Below are 18,338 nucleotides of genomic sequence, written 5' to 3'. Positions count from 1 at the left end.
CCCCGTAGACTGTAGCCTGCCTGGTTCATCTGACCACGGAATTCTTCAGGCAAGAACACTGGAATGGGTAGTCATTCCACTCTCCAGGGGATCTTCTTGACCCAAGAATCAAACCCAAGTCTCCTGCATTCCAGGCAGGTTATTTACTCCTGAGCCACCAAGATTATGACCAAATAACTTCACTTAAATTCTTGTAGTCCACAAACCTGAAATGGCATAAACTTAATATTTCTCATTTGTGTGTTCACAACAAGAAAGAGATATAAAATGTACCAAAAGGGCATCAGTATTGCCAGGGGAGAGAGAAGAAGTTGGAAGAGTGGTAGCTGCTGGTTTAAGTGAGCAGAAAGCTGTTGCCACAGAGGAAGATGTGGCCCAAAGAGGAGTCATTCTTTCCAGCGCATTGAGAGGCTGAGGTCACTGCAGTGCTGGGTGGGCAGAGGGTAGGAGTTAGATGTGGGCCTGAAAAACAGCCATTACTCTCAAGTTTTCCTAGAGAGGACTTCATGTCCACTTTCTACTCATTCTCCATGCACAATCTCTGCAGACAGGAAGACACATTAATAGAAGTAAAAATTTGCTTCTCTGAAGAGACTGGAATGCTCTGAGCAAATTTTCCAGTACTTCCCAATTTTCAGTTCAGTTTTAGGTGTTCCTAAATACACTTATATTTAGGTATGTTTCAAGGCTTAAATCTAACTCCTCCATGATGAATCTAAAGTAAAGCTTGTCAGTTCCAAAGACCCACTGACAAGCACAGAGCACTGAAATACCTTTTTTATTGCTGATGGTGGTATATCTTTTAAAATTAATTGAAAATCATAGTAGCTAAATTTACAATGTGATAAATGGGTAAAAGAAAAATTAACCCCCCCCAAAGACAAATTCTGTGAACAAAAAGATGCTTAAATGTGCAGAAATAACTTAGTTGCATTTGTACACAACACACAACTCTACTAATATTTCAGAGAGAATCAAGAATACAGTACGATTGTGAAAGAACACCTAATTAACTTTAAAATGTAGTGTAGCACATGGGAAAATTATTTTTAAAAGTACAGTACATTTAAAGTAATAATAATATAATTAATAAAAAGGTCTGATATAAGGACAGAGAACAAGGGGGAATAGCAAGATACATAAAATCCTAAAGTTAAGAATAAAACAGATGAGAGGGAGAAAGGAAACATAGGGGAAAAAATGATTCCTTAAGCAAATCAAGGGCCTCATACGATACAAAAACAAAGATAACTTTGAATTATTTAGATCCTCTTAGACTTCTCTGGTGGCTCAGAAGGTAAAGCGTCTGCCTACAATGTGGAAGATCTGGGTTCGATCCCTGGGTCAGGAAGATCCTCTGGAGAAGGAAATGGCAACCCACTCTAGTACTCTTGCCTGGAAAATCCCATGGATGGAGGAGCCTGGTAGGCTACAGTCCACGGGGTCGCAAAGAGTCAGACATGACTGAGCGACTCCACTTCAGTCTTCTGTTTACAGCACCAAGCATAGCGTTCATCTACTATAGGTATTCACATAGGTAATGAACATACCTTTAGTTTTACAGTAAATTAATGCTATTTACTCATAAAATATTAAAATATAATATGAAAACTCTAAGCCAATCCTGCTTATTTTTGTGTCCTTAGTATTAATATGGTTCTTTTTATGTAATGTGATTTAATTTTCTGAGTCAATATTTGCTTACACTGCTTGTTTAATTCCTGGACGCCTACTGTTGAACAAAATGCAGCAAATTCTGTCTCTCACAGCATTTAAATTGTGTAGATAAACTTGTAGGATAGTTCTCATTGCTGCCATTTTACCCACTAGGAAACTGTGCTTCATGATTGGTTTAGACACCTTTGTAAGCAGACATCAGCAGAAGTGTATCTCCTTTTGAGCGTCAAATGAAATTTCCTGCAAGCTTATGCCATGTTAGATAAGAAAGAGACAGATGTGTTTTAAAATTCATATCTGTCTGTCAGCCACTGCTTCTGCAGCATTGGTCAATGAACTGCTCACCACCAGCCTTTGGTTTCTGTACAGATTCCAGATCATAATGAGCTCAAATAACACTGACACGTTGGTCATGGCTGCCAGCCCTTTTCTGTAATTTTCATAAAAGATCAAATAAAACAAGTGCTACAACAATGACAACAAAATTAAAGAAATACAAATAACTATAATTGAATAATGAACACAATTACGGCTAAGTAAAAGTAAGCTATTTTTGACGATGTGAGCTGTTACCTCTTCTCCTTTACTTTCAATACTCTTCTGCTTTCTCCGGCCTTCACATTCACAGATATGTCAAGGGCAGGGCATTTTAGTATTTGCTATATCCTGCCAAACCATTCCCTCAGGGCCTCTACCTGAATCTGAGGCAGTTGTTTTCATAAAAAGTTTTGCATCCATACGAACATCAACTTGGAACATACCAAATATCTAGTAAGTGGTGAAACCAGTATGCAAATACCTGAAGAGTGTACACTTTTCACTGTATTTGCTGCCTCAATTATATGAATAATAGCAATAAGTCATGACTAGAAAATAGGAAAATGGCTTTTGAGAGCATGGCTCTAAGGCAGAAACAACGCAGCATTTAAGCGTTCTGCCTGTGGAAACAGCTAAAATGCATGTGGACAGGGAATATGATAAAAGATGTGCTCACTGTTTCCTGACCTTCCTAAAATATCCTTAAGAATATATACATATTGTCATCCTCAAGTACCAGTAGATAGAGGATTGGCCCATGGTGACAAATATGGTAAACTGGGTGGCATAATCTCAACCAAGTCTGTTTAATTCCAGAGCTTGTTGTATTAACTATTATTCTACACTACTGGCACATTATGTAAAATGTTCAATGGCATTGCAGATTTTACAGAGGTGGATAATAGGGGACTGAGAATCAAATAACTTTCCCAGGGTGATGAAACTGGTAATGATGAGATATCTAAACATAATTTTTTCCTGTGGCGCTAAATTCTTGCTCATCGCACCACACCATGCTACTGTTTAAATCAATGCCATTTCAGCTTTTAGCAACCAGGGTTCATCACATCTACAAGTCCTAATTAGATTTAGTCAGCCTCATTTCTCTGGCTGAGACCATTGTAGTGTGAAGACCAAGCCTCCAGTGATCTGTAAATGACATTAACTTAGGTTAATAATGTACCCCAAGTATGCTATTTTTAAATTTGTCTTCTTTTAACTTTAAAATATGAACTATCAAATTCTATTATGTTAAGTTTGAAAATAATAATCTTTCAATGTCACACAATGACATTATTTTATTTGATGAATGTAATTTTGCAATAAAGGAAATTCCTTCTTAAATTTAAGGAAACTTTTTCACACTTTAACTTAATATTCCATTTCTTCTTGTTCTGTTTTTCATTTCTCTATATTAATAATACATTTTGCCTTTTAACAAGCTTATTTTTTAAGGATAGCATTTGTAATGTGCTAGTGTATAATACCATTAATAATAGGTTTCTGATTCAAGTTATTTCTTAGATTTCATTTTCTTATCATAAAATAGTAACATTTGTCATCTTAAATGTTACATTATTGATAATTTCATTGACATTATATCAATGCAACATAGTTGCCAGACCATGTGGTAAGCAATGAATTGGCTTTTCTTTTCTTTTTTACATGTATATTTTACAGTATATTTTCTTTTTTATAGTATATTTTACAATTGATTTTAATATATAATTAAGCATTAATTTGGACTTCCCAGATGGGGCAGTGGTAAAGAATCCATCTACCAATGCAGGAAAGGCAGGAGATACAGATGGGTCCCTGGGTTGGGAAGACCTTCTGGAGTAGGAAATGGCTACCCATTCCAGGGTCTTTGCCTGAAAAATTCCTGGAGAGGATCCTGGAAGGCTACAGTGCTTGGGGTTGCCGAGTGGGACACGACTCAGCACGCATGTACAAAAACAATATCGAAATACTTTTTACATCATTGACACTCAATGTGTTCTTCTAAATTACTTAAGTGATAGAAATGTTTTAAAATAGATAGCACCATTTTAAAAGTTTAAGATGCTATTTTTTCTTTACACAGTTTTACTTTTATGAAGTTGAGACACATCTTATAATAGTTGTCTGTAATATGTCTTCATTTTCTTCAAAAGTTATTATGGCAATTTTGTTCTCAAAATGAATGAGTAATAAAATAAATTGCTATTAGAATATTAATAACTATATTAACTTAATGAGAAAATATACAAGATAGAAAATCTGAAGTAATTTATGAGATCCTCATTATTATGAGGATAATTATTTTAGCAATAAACAAACTGAATATAAGCATCTTTTTGAGTCACTTAAAATTCATGGTGGTCTTCCAGGAAAATAATACATTTATCTTTCTAAATTTCACTTTGCCAATATTTGAAAATTCCAAAGAATAACAAGGAGAGATAAGAAAGCCTTCCTCAGTGATCAATGCAAAGAAATAGAGGAAAACAATAGAATGGGAAAGACTAGAGATCTCTTCAAGAAAATTAGAGATACCAAGTGGACACTTCATGCAAAGATGGGCACAATAAAGGACAGAAATGGTATGGATCTAACAGAAGCAGAATAAATTAAGAAGTGGCAAGAATACACAGAAATATACAAAAAAGATCTTCATGATCTAGATAATCATGATGGTGTGATCACTCACCTAGAGACAGACATGCTAAAGTCCAAAGTCAAGTGGGCCTTAGGAAGCATCACTATGAACAAAGCTAGTGGAGGTGATGGAATTCCAGTTGAGCTATTTCAAATCCTAAAAACGATGCTGTGAAAATGCTGCACTCAATATGTCAGCAAGTTTGGAAAACTCAACAGTGGCCACAGGACTGGAAAAGGTCAGTTTTCATTCCAATCCCAAAGAAAGGCAATGCCAAAGAATGTACAGGTTCAGTTCAGTTCAGTTCAGTCACTAAGACATGACTGACTCTTTGCGACCCCATGGACTGCAACATGCCAGGCGTCCCTGTCCGTCACCAACTCCTGGAGTTTACTCAAACGCATGCTCATTGAGTGGGTGATGCCATCCAACCATCTCGTCCTCTGTCATCCCCTTCTCCTCCTGCCTTCAATCTTTCCCAGCATCAGGGTTGTTTCAAATGAGTCAGTTCTTCTTATCAGGTGGTCAAAGAATGTTCATACTACCACACAATTGCACTCATCTCACACGCCAGCAAAATAATGCTCAAAATTCTCCAAGCCAGACTTCAACAGTACATGAACCATGAACTTCCAGATGTTCAAGTTGGATTTAGAAAAGGCAGAGTAACCAGTGATCAAATTGCCAACATCTGTTGGATCATTGAAAAAGCAAGAGAGTTCTGGAAAAACATCTACTTCTACTTTATTGACTATGCCAAAGCCTTTGACTGTGTGGAGCACAATAAACTGGGGAAAATTCTTCCAGAGACCAGAATACCAGACCACCTTACCTGCTTCCTTAGAAATCTGTATGCAGATCAAATGGTAACAGTTAGAACTGGACATGGAACAATGGACTGATTCCAAATAGAGAAAGGCATATATCAAAGATGTATACTGTCACCCTGATTATTTAACTTATATGCAGAGTACATCAGGTGAAATAAAAGGCTGGATGAAGCACAAGCTGGAATCAAGATTTCTGGGAGAAATATCAATAACCTCAGATATGCAGATGATACCACCCTTATGGCAGAAAGTAAAGAAGAGCTAAAGAGACTCTTGATGAAAGTGAAAGAGTGAAAAAGATTGTTTAAAAGTCAACATTCAAGGGAGGTGGGAGGGGGTTCAAGATGGGGAACACATGTAAATCCATGGCTGATTCATGTCAAAAAACACTACAATATTGTAAAATAATTAGCCTCCAACTAATAAAAATAAATGAAAAAAAAAAAAAAACTCAACATTCAGAAAACCAAGATCATGGCATCTAGTCCCATCACTTCATGGCAAATAGATGGGGAAACAATGTAAACAGTGAGAGACTTTATGTTGGTGGGCTCCAAAATCACTGCAGATGGTGACTGCCACCATGAATTTAAAAGACACCTGCTCCTTAGAAGAAAAGTTATGACAACCTAGACATCATATTAAGAAGCAGAGATATTACTCTGCCAACAAAGGTCCATCTACTCAAAGGTTTGATTTTTCCAGTGGTCATGTATGGATGTGAGATTTGGACTGAAAAGAATGCTGAGTGCCAAAGAATTGATGCTTTTGAACTGTGGTGTTGGAGAAGACTCTTGAGAGTCCCTTGGACTACAAGGAGATCCAACCAGTCAATCCTAAAGGAAATCAGTTCAGTTCAGTCACTCAGTCATGTCCAACTCTTTGCGACCCCATGGACTGCAGCACGCCAGGATTCCCTGTCCATCACCAATTCCTGGAATTTACTCAAACTCATGTCCATTGAGTCAATGATGCCATCCAACCATCTCATCCTCTGTCATCCCCTTCTCCTCCTGCCTTCAATCTTTCCCAGCATCAGGGTTTTTTCAAATGAATTAGCTCTTCGCATTAGGTGGCCAATGTATTGGAGTTTCAGTTTCAACATCAGTTCTTCCAATGAACACCCAGGACTGATCTCCTTTAGCATGGATTGGTTGGATCTCCTTGCAGTCCAAGGGACTCTCAAAAGTCTTCTCCAACACCACAGTTTAAAAACATCAAGTTTTCAGTGCTCAACTTTCTTTATAGTCCAAATAGGAAATCAGTCCTGATTACACATTGGTAGGACTGATGCTGAAACTGAAACTCCATACTTTGGCTACCTGATGCAAAGATCTGACTCATTTGAAAAGACCCTGATGCTAGGAACGGTTGAAGGATGGAGGTTAAGGGGATGACAGAGGATGAGATGGTTGGATGGCATTCACCGAGTTGATGGACATGAATTTGAATAAACTCCAGTACTTGGTGATGGACAGGGAATCCTGGCATGCTGCAGTCTATGGGGTTGCAGAGTCAGACATGACTGAGCCACTGAACTGAACTGATCCTGAAAATAGGTTATAGCTATTGTCTTATTACAAACAGTTACAGGGTACTTTAAGATAAACTATCATGTCAGAATAAAAGTAAACATCAAAATAGGGAAGATATAACTCAAAAAGATCATCTTTTCTAATTTTTACCAACTTGTATATATTTTAAAAATGAGGAAGATTTGTAAAATATTAATTTGGAGAATTTGAATCTGTCAGAGCTGGGATGATGAGTAAGCCTTTATCCAAATTCATGTTCTTTCCCAAATGGAGCATTATCAGAAGGTTGCAATTGATGTGCTACTAAAATGTACTTATTATGAACTGACTTTTTTACATGAAAGTCCATTTGTGCAAAATGTGTGAGGCAAGATAGGAGAAACAATAAAATGTATTTAAGATTTGCATTCGCAAGCCATAGTCCACTGTGTATCCAAACATACACATACATCTTAAGCATAACAGGACTTCCTTTTTTATTCTGCTGATTGAATGACCAACCAGTCTGATTCAAGCCTGTGTAACTCTGAAAATAATACTGAAATACTTTGATAAGAAATGATTCACCCTCACAGTCTAGCTGTGAATGACTTAGAGAAAAAAACATAATTTACTCTATGGCATCTTGGTGCTATAGCTCCATCTTCACTTGCCAAGAAGCTGAATAATTAACCAATTTATAAAAATAAATATTTATCATATTATTTATTAGACAACACAAATCAATATCATTCTAGCATAATCTATACAACAGAATAAATTAGGGATGAACAATCTGGAGTTTGATGGTAGCCACCCAATTAAAAAAAAAAAAAATCACAGCCCCTAATTTCTTTTCTGTACCTGACCCAGTTTTCAGACCTGAAATCCAGTGACCGGATGATGTTCTAGTTTCCTGGATTGAAAGGGCATGCAATTCATAGAAACTCTATATAGTAATGTTTCCCCAAGTCCTTCTTCCAGAGGAATCTATTATGAGTACTAGGGTAATGATATATAATGATACAACGAGGAAAGGGGGATACCCACAATTTTGAAAACTGATGGACACTGACTTGTGTCCTGATAATGATCAGGCATTATCATGGCCTTGTTACATGGAGTTATATGAGGGTCAAGTAATACATTCAGTCCTGGGCATGTCTGACTCAGGGCAGCCACTGTCATAAAGACATACCAAAAATTTATTTCTCTAGCCTCCGTGTATATACGTGTACTTGCCATGAGCAAGTAGTGGAAAACTGTCCAACCCCCACAGTGACAGTTTGCCTTGTGAGATAAGGGCTATTGTATTATAAAAAGTCAAATGGAAGACTTTGAAACTGCCTCCACCCACAGCTAAATAGTTAATAAAAAATGGTATCGCATGCTGGTGGGATGGCAGAGATTAGTGCCACTATTGAAAACTTTTCGGAACACAGCAAACAGTACAGAGATTGTTTTCTCTGTCATATTTTACTTAAAGATGACAGCAAACTCCTACAGATTCAACCGCATGGCAACCCTAATTGCAGCAGTTGGGCCATTAATAACCATTCTTAAACATTTCACATGCTACAATTTATGTGGTGGACATCATCTTATGAAAGCTTTCTTTTTTTTCCTGTATGTATGTACTAAGGCCCAGAAGTGGTCTGCCTTCATTTATAACGTATATCAATGTAAATTCACAGGATTGCCCAAGGACAAATGTTAATTTATTTGCTCCTTTTCATAAAATAATTTTGAGCTGTCTGAGCATTTCTGCAGGAGTCAGATTTGTTCATTAAACAAATATAGTATCATTTTGATCCAATACACTGATTATATCATGTTACTTGGATCACATAAGTAAGAAATAACCAAGTTATATCCTTAAATTATCCCAGATTTAGTCAATGAAAGCATCTTTAATTTGGTTCTTTTGTCAGGCCTGCATTAATTTTGGAGTATTTTATTTCTAGCACAGCAAAATGTTTAAGACTCATCTTATACTTTCCTTCAAAGTCCTGCAGTCATTTTTACAAATGGTTTATGTTCTTGTTAGTGGAGAACAATGTTTAAAAAGACATATGGAGATATGTGTGTTTATTACTTCTGGGACATCAGTGTTTAAAGATCCTTTCCTCAGACAGAGCAAATGAATTGTGTGCTTGCTAGTGTGTGTATATTTAGAAATCATGAAATTAAACTGATTTTCCCAGTTCCAACCAATTAGAGAATTCTTGCTAAACTTCCCACTGAATATTTTATTTGACTATTTTTCAGTGTGAAATCTTCCACCCAACATAATCAATATATTTACACATATATTCAAACTGTTGATATATCCAAAAATAGGTTTAGAATTTCTATACCCACACCTCTAAAGTACACATTTTAAGATGAGGTGAGATTTTTTTGTTGCTAATTTTTATGCTTTTGGATTAAATGTGTATAGTCAAAAGATTCTCTGTAATTATATTTATCAATTATATAGAGTTCTGAATTGTCCATTTATTTTGCCCAACTTTATTGAGACATAACAATGTAGCCCCACTTGTATATGGGGCTGTTTTTTTGACTGTTTCCTATTGTATCTGTGTCAAATCCCCAAAAAATCATTCCCAAGGACAATGTAAAGTAGCTTCTTACGTTTTCATATACAAGTTTTATGGTTTCAGGTCTCATGTTCAAGTCTTTAGTCCAATTTGAGTTGATTTTTTATCTTCCTTTTTTGAAATGATATGTGGGAAGATTTATTCAGATAGACACCACTATTCTAGGACCAACCACAAATGTTTGACTCTCTGATATTGTATGGTAATACATGCTGTTTTAAGCCCGTCATTTTATCTTTTTTTTTCTGTAATTTTATCTTAATTTGATCTTAATATTGTCGCCTATCATGGTGTAGTGACTGACCATATCCTAAAGAATTCTCTGCCTCTTAAAATTCCATGTTTCTGATTTCAATATTTTGTATCATTTTCTTTTGCTTTGTGGTTTGTATATCTATTTCCCTTCGTTATTTTCATCCTTGTTATCCCCTTTGTTGGTTTTGCCACCTGAAGAAATTCTAAAAATGGGGCTTGCCTGGTGGCTCAGACAGTAAAGAAACTGTCTGCAATGCAGGAGACCCAGGTTTGATCCCTGGATTAGGAAGATCCCCTGGAGAAGGGAATGGCTACCCACTCCAGTATTCTTGCCCGGTGAATCCCATGGACAGAGGAGCCTGCAGGGATACAGTACATGGGGTTGTTTTCCACCTGAAGAAATTCTAAAATACGATTATTAAATGTTTTTATGGGTATGACGTCAAAAGCCTAAGCAACAAAATAAAAAGTTGACAAGTAGGACTGCATCAAATGAAAAGTCCCTCTGCACAGCAAAAGAAATCACCAACAAAGTGAAAAGGTAACAAAGACAATGGAAAAAACACTTGCAAACCCTAAATATAATAAAGTTCTAATATCCAAAATTTACTAAAACTCATAATCATACAGCATAGTAGAAAAATCCTATTAAAATAATAGTAAATAAATTTAAGGACACAGAAAATTTCAAAATTTTTATTTTTAAAAAATAGACTATTTGTGAAGTGCATCAGTTCTCTGTTCTCTCAAAATTTTACAAGGAACCCAAAAGAGAGGCTTCAATCTGTATTTTTCCCAATTCTCTTGGTCGCAGTGGATATAATTCTCCCACAAGATATTTCTTTTACAAGATTTTTTCAATAAGGATTTTCAGTGGGGTAATATCTTGCTCTCTGGTTTTTTTTTTTTAATTGGATATTTTAATTCAGTAGAGAGATATGAATTGATAAGAAAATTGATAAACATGGATGAATATAAATAGGTATTGATTATAAGTGAAAAATAATGATGATGGTTTACAGATAAATAACAGTTCATTATTTTGTAAAAGATAATCACATGAATAGGGAGCAATAGTATTGCATCTGCTAAGAACTTTGAAAAATATGTGGTATTACATGAACAATTTATAAATTGCTTGGACTTTTTACCCACCTGGCTAAGTAAATGCATTTATATTATCTCATATTTTATGTAGCCTTGAATTTTTGTTAAAAGTTTGTATCAGAGTATAGTTGATTTAACATAACATATAACATATATTTAATATAACATAGCAATGTTATGTTAATTTCAAATGTTACAATTGTAATAGTGAAACTATTATACCTATCCATATATCCATTCATTTAAATTATTTTCCCATATAGGTCATTACAGAGTACTTAGTAGAGTCCCCTCTGCTATTTCAGTAGGTCTTTATTAGTTATCTATTTTGTATATAGTAGTATATATATATATGTTAGTCCTAATCTTCCAATTTATTCCTCCCCCCAACCGGTAACCATGAGTTTATTTTCCATATCTGTAACTATAATGTCATTTGTAAGCTTGAATTTTGATTCTTTAAAGGACTGTTTTTTCCTACTTGAATGCCAAGACATGCTGATACCACAAATCCAGTGTGGTAGGAATAATTTTTTTTTGTTCTAATGCAGTAGTTTTCAACAGGGAAACTCTCTGTCCCTCCTAAGTCCAACTCACATAGACACTTGACAATACCCAGAGATATTTTTGTTTGTCTCCAAAAATGGGGGTGAGATTGTTCTACTGACAACTGGTGGATAGAGGCCAGGGGAACAGCTAAACAACTCAGCATACAAACGACAGTTTCCCTATAGCAAATAGTTAGCCCGCCAAAATAGCTACAGTGCTAAAGTTGGGAAGTTAAAATAATTAGCTTAAATTACAAGTAAAATCTAAAGTTTATTTTACTGAATAGCCAAAAGTAAAATATTCTTTTGACCCTGCTAGACTTTTCTGTTTCTTCACCAGGTTGAAATCCTGTAACTTTATTGAGAATTTTTTTATATATATTATATATATAACATACAATATATATAATATACCATATATCTATACTGTACTTAGTCACGCAGTCATGCCCGACTCTTTGTGACACCATGAACTGTAGCCCAGCACGCTCCTCTGTCCATGGGATTTCTCCAGGCAAGAATACTGAAGTGGGTCACCATGGCTTCCTCCACGTTATCTTCCCAGGCCAGGGATCGATTCAGGCCTCAATAATTGCAGGTGGATTCTTTACCTTCTGAGAGTAGAGAGCCACCAGGGAAACCCACATATGTATGTACTATACTCTATGTCTGTAAGGGAAAACTTACAGACCCGTTTTCTCAAAAACTAATGAAATAGTTTTTTTCTCCTCTAGTGAATTTCTTCTAAGTTTAATTGTTTTTTTAAATTCCCTAAAATTCAGTTCAGTTCAGTCGTTCAGGTGTGTCTGACTCTTTGCAACCACATGGACGGCAGCATGCCAGGCCTTCCTGTCCATTACCAACTCCCGGAGTTTACTCAAACTCATGTCCATTGAGTCAGTGATGCCATCCAACCATCTCATCCTCTGTCATCCCCTTCTCCTCCTACCTTTAATCTTTCCCAGCATCAGGGTCTTTTCAAATGAGTCAACTCTTTGCATCAGGTGACCAAAGTATTGGAATTTTAGTTTCAACATTAGCCCTTCCAATGAACAGGACTGATCTCCTTTAGGATGGACTGATTGGATCTCCTTGCAGTCCAAGAGACTCTCAATAGTCTTCTCCAACACTAGAGTTCAAAAGCATCAATTCTTTGCCATTCAGCTTTCTTTATAATCCAACTCTCACATCCTTACATGACCACTGGAAAAACCATAGCCTTGACTAGATGGAACACTGTTGGCAAAGTAATGTCTCTACTTTTTAAAATTCTCTCTAGGTTGGTCATAAGTTTTCTCCCAAGGAGTAAGTGTCTTAATTTCATGACTGCAGTCACTATCTTCACAGATTTTGGAGCCCCAAAAACTAAAGTCAGCTGCTATTTCCACTGTTTGCCCATCTATTTGTCATGAAGTGATGGGACTACATGCCATGATCTTCATTTTCTAAATATTGAGCTTTAAGCCAAATTTTTTCACTCTCCTCTTTTCGCTTTCATCAAGAAGCTCTTTAGTTCTTCTTCGCTTTCTGCCATAAGAGTGGTTTCATCTGCATATCTGAGCTTATTGGTATTTCTCCCGGCAATCTTGATTCCAAATTGTGCTTCATCCAGCCAGCATTTCTGATGATGTATTCTGTATATAAGTTAAATAATCATGGTGACAATATACAGCCTTGATGTATTCCTTTCCCTATTTGGAACCAGTCTGTTGTCCCATGTCCAGTTCTAACTGTTGCATCCTGACCTGCATACAGATTTCTCAAGAGGTAGGTCAGGTGATCTGGTATTCCCATTTCTTTCAGAATTTTCCACAGTTTCTTGTGATCCACACAATCAAAGGCTTTGGCATAGTCAATGAAACAGAAATAGATGGTTTTTTGGAACCCTCTTGCTTTTTTGATGATCCAGCAGATGTTGGCAATTTGATCTCTGGCTCCTCTGCCTTTTCTAAAACCAGTTTAAACATCTGAAAATTCACAGTTCATATATTGCTGAAACCTGGCTTGGAGAATTTTGAGCATTACTTGACTAGTGTGTGAGATGAGTGAAATTGTGCAGTAGTTTGAACATTCTTTGCATTGCCTTTCTTTGGGATTGAAATGAAAACTGATCTTTTCCAGTCATGTGGCACTGCTGAGTTTTCCAAATTTGCTGGTATACTGAGTGCAGCACTTTCACAGCACCATCTTTCATGATTTGAAATAGCTCAACTGGAATTTCATCACCTCTACTAGCTTTGTTCCTAGTGATGTGTTCCTAAGGCCCACCTGACTTCCCATTCCAGGATGTCTGGCTCTAAGTGAGTGATCACACCATCATGATTATCTGGGTTGTAAAGAATGTTTTTGTACATTTCTTCTGTGTATTCTTGCCACCTCTTCCCAATGTCGTCTGCTTCTTTTAGGTCCATACCATTTGTGTCCCTTATTGAGCCCATCTTTGCATGAAATGTTCCCTTGATAGCTCTTATTTTCTTGAAGAGATCTTTAGTTTTTCCATTCTATTGTTTCCCTCTATTTCTTTGCACTGAGGAAGGCTTTCTTATCTCTGTTTGCTCTTCTTTGGAACTCTGCAATTAGGTTGAGAAAATATCCATTTTTATGAATTACATTGATGAAATTGGCACCTTTTGTAAATTATGCTACAGTTCAATATTTTGCATAGTACTGGCCTAAAAGACCAATAAATCTAATCATCACAAATGAACATGCAAGCTTTAGAATATGCAAACATATGAAAACCTTATATGTATAAGCTAGTTTTTAAAAATTTACATTTTATGTTTATGTTAGAAATGTATATTATAAAATAATACAGTTCAAAAATTTACCTTGTTCTATATCTTCGCTCATTGTTATGCTATATGCAATAACATTAAATTCTTGCTTCAGTAACATCCTGCTTGATTATGGTTTTTATCCTTTACTTATAGATTCATAGTAGTTTTAATTTTTAGTCCATGCTTATCCTTTTTAAAATTAAAATAATTATTATTATTTCTATGTGTGTCACCTGTCAGTGGAAATAATCAAGTGTCTTTCAGAATGAGGTCAACTCCTCTCAGTAACTTTGCAATATATCACTATGATTCAAGTTCCTCCATTATACACAAATGCAGAGGACAAAATGACTTTGTAACCTTGATTACCTGGGAATACTGCCAAAATCAGATTTTGTGCTACATTAATGTAATGGAGAGAGACTCACTCTTGTATTGCACTTATATTCTATTGGATTAACAAAAAACTCACTATAACCTTGACTAATCATTAAGTAGAAAACCTTGATTATAAAGTTAAAGCAAAATTAAATGGTATACATAATATTTCAGATATTATGGTAAACAGTAATATTGTAACAAAAGTAACAGTAATATTATGTGATAAACAGATATTATAATAAGTTCAATGTAAATTCACATATACGTACACCAAATCTATATGCAGTCTTTCTGTGTCCTCTTCTAGTTACACCTCTAGGAAAATCAGCAAGAGCAACAACAGATAAGGTCACTCCCTTGTGGAATTTTTCCTTTATTGGGGGAAGGCATACAAGAGACCATTACTTGAATAATCAAGTAATGGTAAGCACTTTGATGAAAAGCAGACAGTGAGCTTTCCCTGAAGCACACTAAGGTGAGACAATGTCGTGTGCTGAATTGTGTTGTCTAAAGAGCTTTGTTGAAGCTCTAACCCCTGCACCATGTTGTCTTATTTGAAAAGAGGATCTTTGAAGATGTAAACAAGTAAAGATGAGAACATTAGGGTCTTAATTCAATATGACTAATATCCTTATAACAAAGGAAAATTTACCCAAAGATAAACAGGGAGAATTCCATGTGGATGCCATCATAGTGACACAGCTAGAAAGTGAGAAATAGATTGTCCCAGCCATCACCAAAATCTGGGAGAAAGGCAGGGGCTAGATCCTCCTTCACAGACCTCAGGAGTCACCTCTGCCAGTGCCTTGATTTGGGGCCTTTGGAATCCAGAACTGAATCAATAAATTGCTGTTATGTTAAGCCACCCTGAGTTTGGCACTTTGTTACATTAGCTTACTGTGCTCAGTCACTCAATCATGTCTGACTCTTCCTGACCTCATGGACCATAGCCCACCAGTCTCCTCTGTTCAGCCCAGGGCTGAATCCATGTCTCCTGCATTAGCAGGCAGACTCTTTACCACTAAGTGAACAGGAATTAATTCACTTGATATCTAAATTGAGACCTGAATTATGGCATAAATCTACTGTATAAAGAATTAGGGAAGATAACTTGGAGTATAAGTATTAAATATTGGAAAGACATCATGGCAAACAAGCTCTCTTATGCATAAGAAGCAGAAAGTAGGTGTCTATGGCTTTTGTATAAAAATATAAAGCAGACAGTTGTAGGAAGTGATATGGAATAAGTAGGTGGACAATAAATCATATTTTACAACTAAGGAGTTCAGATTTTATTATAAGTAAATGAGAAAAGCCATTTGAAGATTTTAATAATACTTGAATATAATCAGAAAGGAAATTTGCATTTGAAAAAGAAATTCTGGAGAATGGATAGTGAGGAGAAGAGGTGGACGAGATGGAAACATGCAGAGCAGATCAGTAATGCAGTGATCTAAATCATAAATTTGGATGATTTCTGTTAGACTGATAATTATTGAATATGGAAAAGAGTAAAAGTTTGTGGTATGCTGATACAATCACATATTGTAGAGAAAAGTAGGTGGAATGTAAAGATAGAATCAAAGCTGACTTGTATATTTTTGGCTTGATATTTTAGATAGTTATCAATATCGTTTCCTGATATCAGGGAAACTCAGGAAGAAACAGTTTCAGGTGGCACAAATTCAATCCTGACATGTCAGATCCATTAGTTATAAGTTTTAAAATGTGAAATTTACAGTTTAGGTATATGAGTTTTGAATTCAGAAGATATGTTGGGTACAATGACATACATTTTGGAGTAATCAACACAAAGTTGATAGTTAAGGCTGAAAACGTGGGTATAAGATAACATTTCGTAGAGAAATATATCCACATGAATTAGCCCAGAGCCTGCGGTTTTTTAAGATGGTAGGGTATAGAACACCTGAGAATATTGATAAAGAAATCAAAGAAGTACAAGTAGAAAGAAATTCCAGATTTGATTCAGAAAGGTGAAACAGAAAATGCAAACCAGGACCCAGGAAAGCATTACTCAAAAGACAAAGTTCTAGAATGAAAAAATGGGTAGAAGTTAGCTACTGAAGTGAATTAAAGACAATTTGAGGCAGAAGGATAAGCATGTCCAAATTCCTGAGGGGAAAGGAGCACATAACGCATTAAAATAAATATTTAAAAAACCACAACTTTTCAGGTAAATAACAAAGAATAAGGCCAAGATTATAATCAGGCATCAGATCACTTGTGCTTACTAAAGTTCATATTAAGCATACTGGACTTCATCCTAATGGGCATGGGATGCCTTCAGATAGTTTAGGTCAGTAGACTATCTATACCACATTAAAATATCATTTCATTTGTAAAGAATAGCTATGAGAGAAGCAACAGTAAGCCCCTGGCATGCCTCATTTATGTTTCTTTAATCATTAGTTTAATAATAAATGCCTCACCTATGACCCACAGTGAAGACTACCATATGGTCCAGTTACCTGGAACAGTCTTGGTTTACTCTGTGTTTTGATATGATTATTAAATATATATCTTTTCATACTTAAATAATTCCATGTCAGTTATATGCTAGCATATATTCCACAATTGTTGGGGTAGAGGCAGGTGTTAATTTGTAGCATTAGCTGAATTTCATGGTGAAAGTACTACTACCGTGATGACCAATTTCAAGCTGTTTTTAACATCTGGTTCACAAAATTTCTTTTCGACAATCAGCTCATACGAGACAATAAAAGCCAGTTCCAGAGTAACACTGGTTCCATATTTGATAACTTACTTTTGATTATTAAAACTCTTTCATTTTCAAATTAGTGTCAGTTTTGATTATGAATGCACTACCTTGCCTAAAATGGAAGGATGTTACTGGGAATAAATCAGTTGGAATATATTAGGCAAATGTTAACTTGTGTCATGCTTTGTAAATGGAATCAAATTACGTTTTCACAAAGAAATGAAGTATGGGTTAAAGCATTCAGTGTAAATGATCCTCTTAGAATAAAAAAAGATCTATTAGCTAATCAATTTTATAGTTGATATATAGCTCTTTACTAAATAGTGACTTATGTAGATTCCACCATTATCATAAATGATATTTTTGAAGATATTTCTACGTAAAGGTTTTATACACAATTTGTTGCATTTCCCCGGTGGCTCAGTGGTCAAGAACCCACTTGCCAATGCAGGAGATGCGAGTTCGATCCCAGGGTCTGCAAGACCCCCTGGTAAAGGAATGGCGATGCATTCCTGTGTTCTTGACTGCGCTGTGTTTAGTCTCCCAGGTGTCCCATGGACTGTAGCCCGCCAGCTTCCTTTGGCCATGGGATTATCCCGGCAAGAACACTGGAGCGAGTTGCCATTTCCTACTCCAGTGGATCTTCCCTACCTAGGAATCAAATTCAGGTCCGTTGCATCTCCTGCATTGGCAGATGCATTCTTTATCACTGGCACCACCTGGGAAGCCCCAGTATTGTTGCCTGGCAGACTACAGTCTATGGGGTTGCAAATGAGTCAGACACGACTTAGCCACTAAACAGCAAAATAGAATCTTTACAAACATCCCCTAAAGTTTACCTTGGAATATTTTAAAACAAATATATAATCTTTGTTTATAAATTTTTGCTGACAAATCGATTGGCTTAAATCATTTATATAATTATTAATAAATTTCTGAATAAATTTTGA

Source organism: Muntiacus reevesi, chromosome 11 (assembly GCF_963930625.1).
Source record: "Muntiacus reevesi chromosome 11, mMunRee1.1, whole genome shotgun sequence".
In the NCBI taxonomy this organism is placed as follows: Eukaryota; Metazoa; Chordata; class Mammalia; order Artiodactyla; family Cervidae; genus Muntiacus; species Muntiacus reevesi.
Note: the sequence above shows the minus strand (reverse complement) of the source record.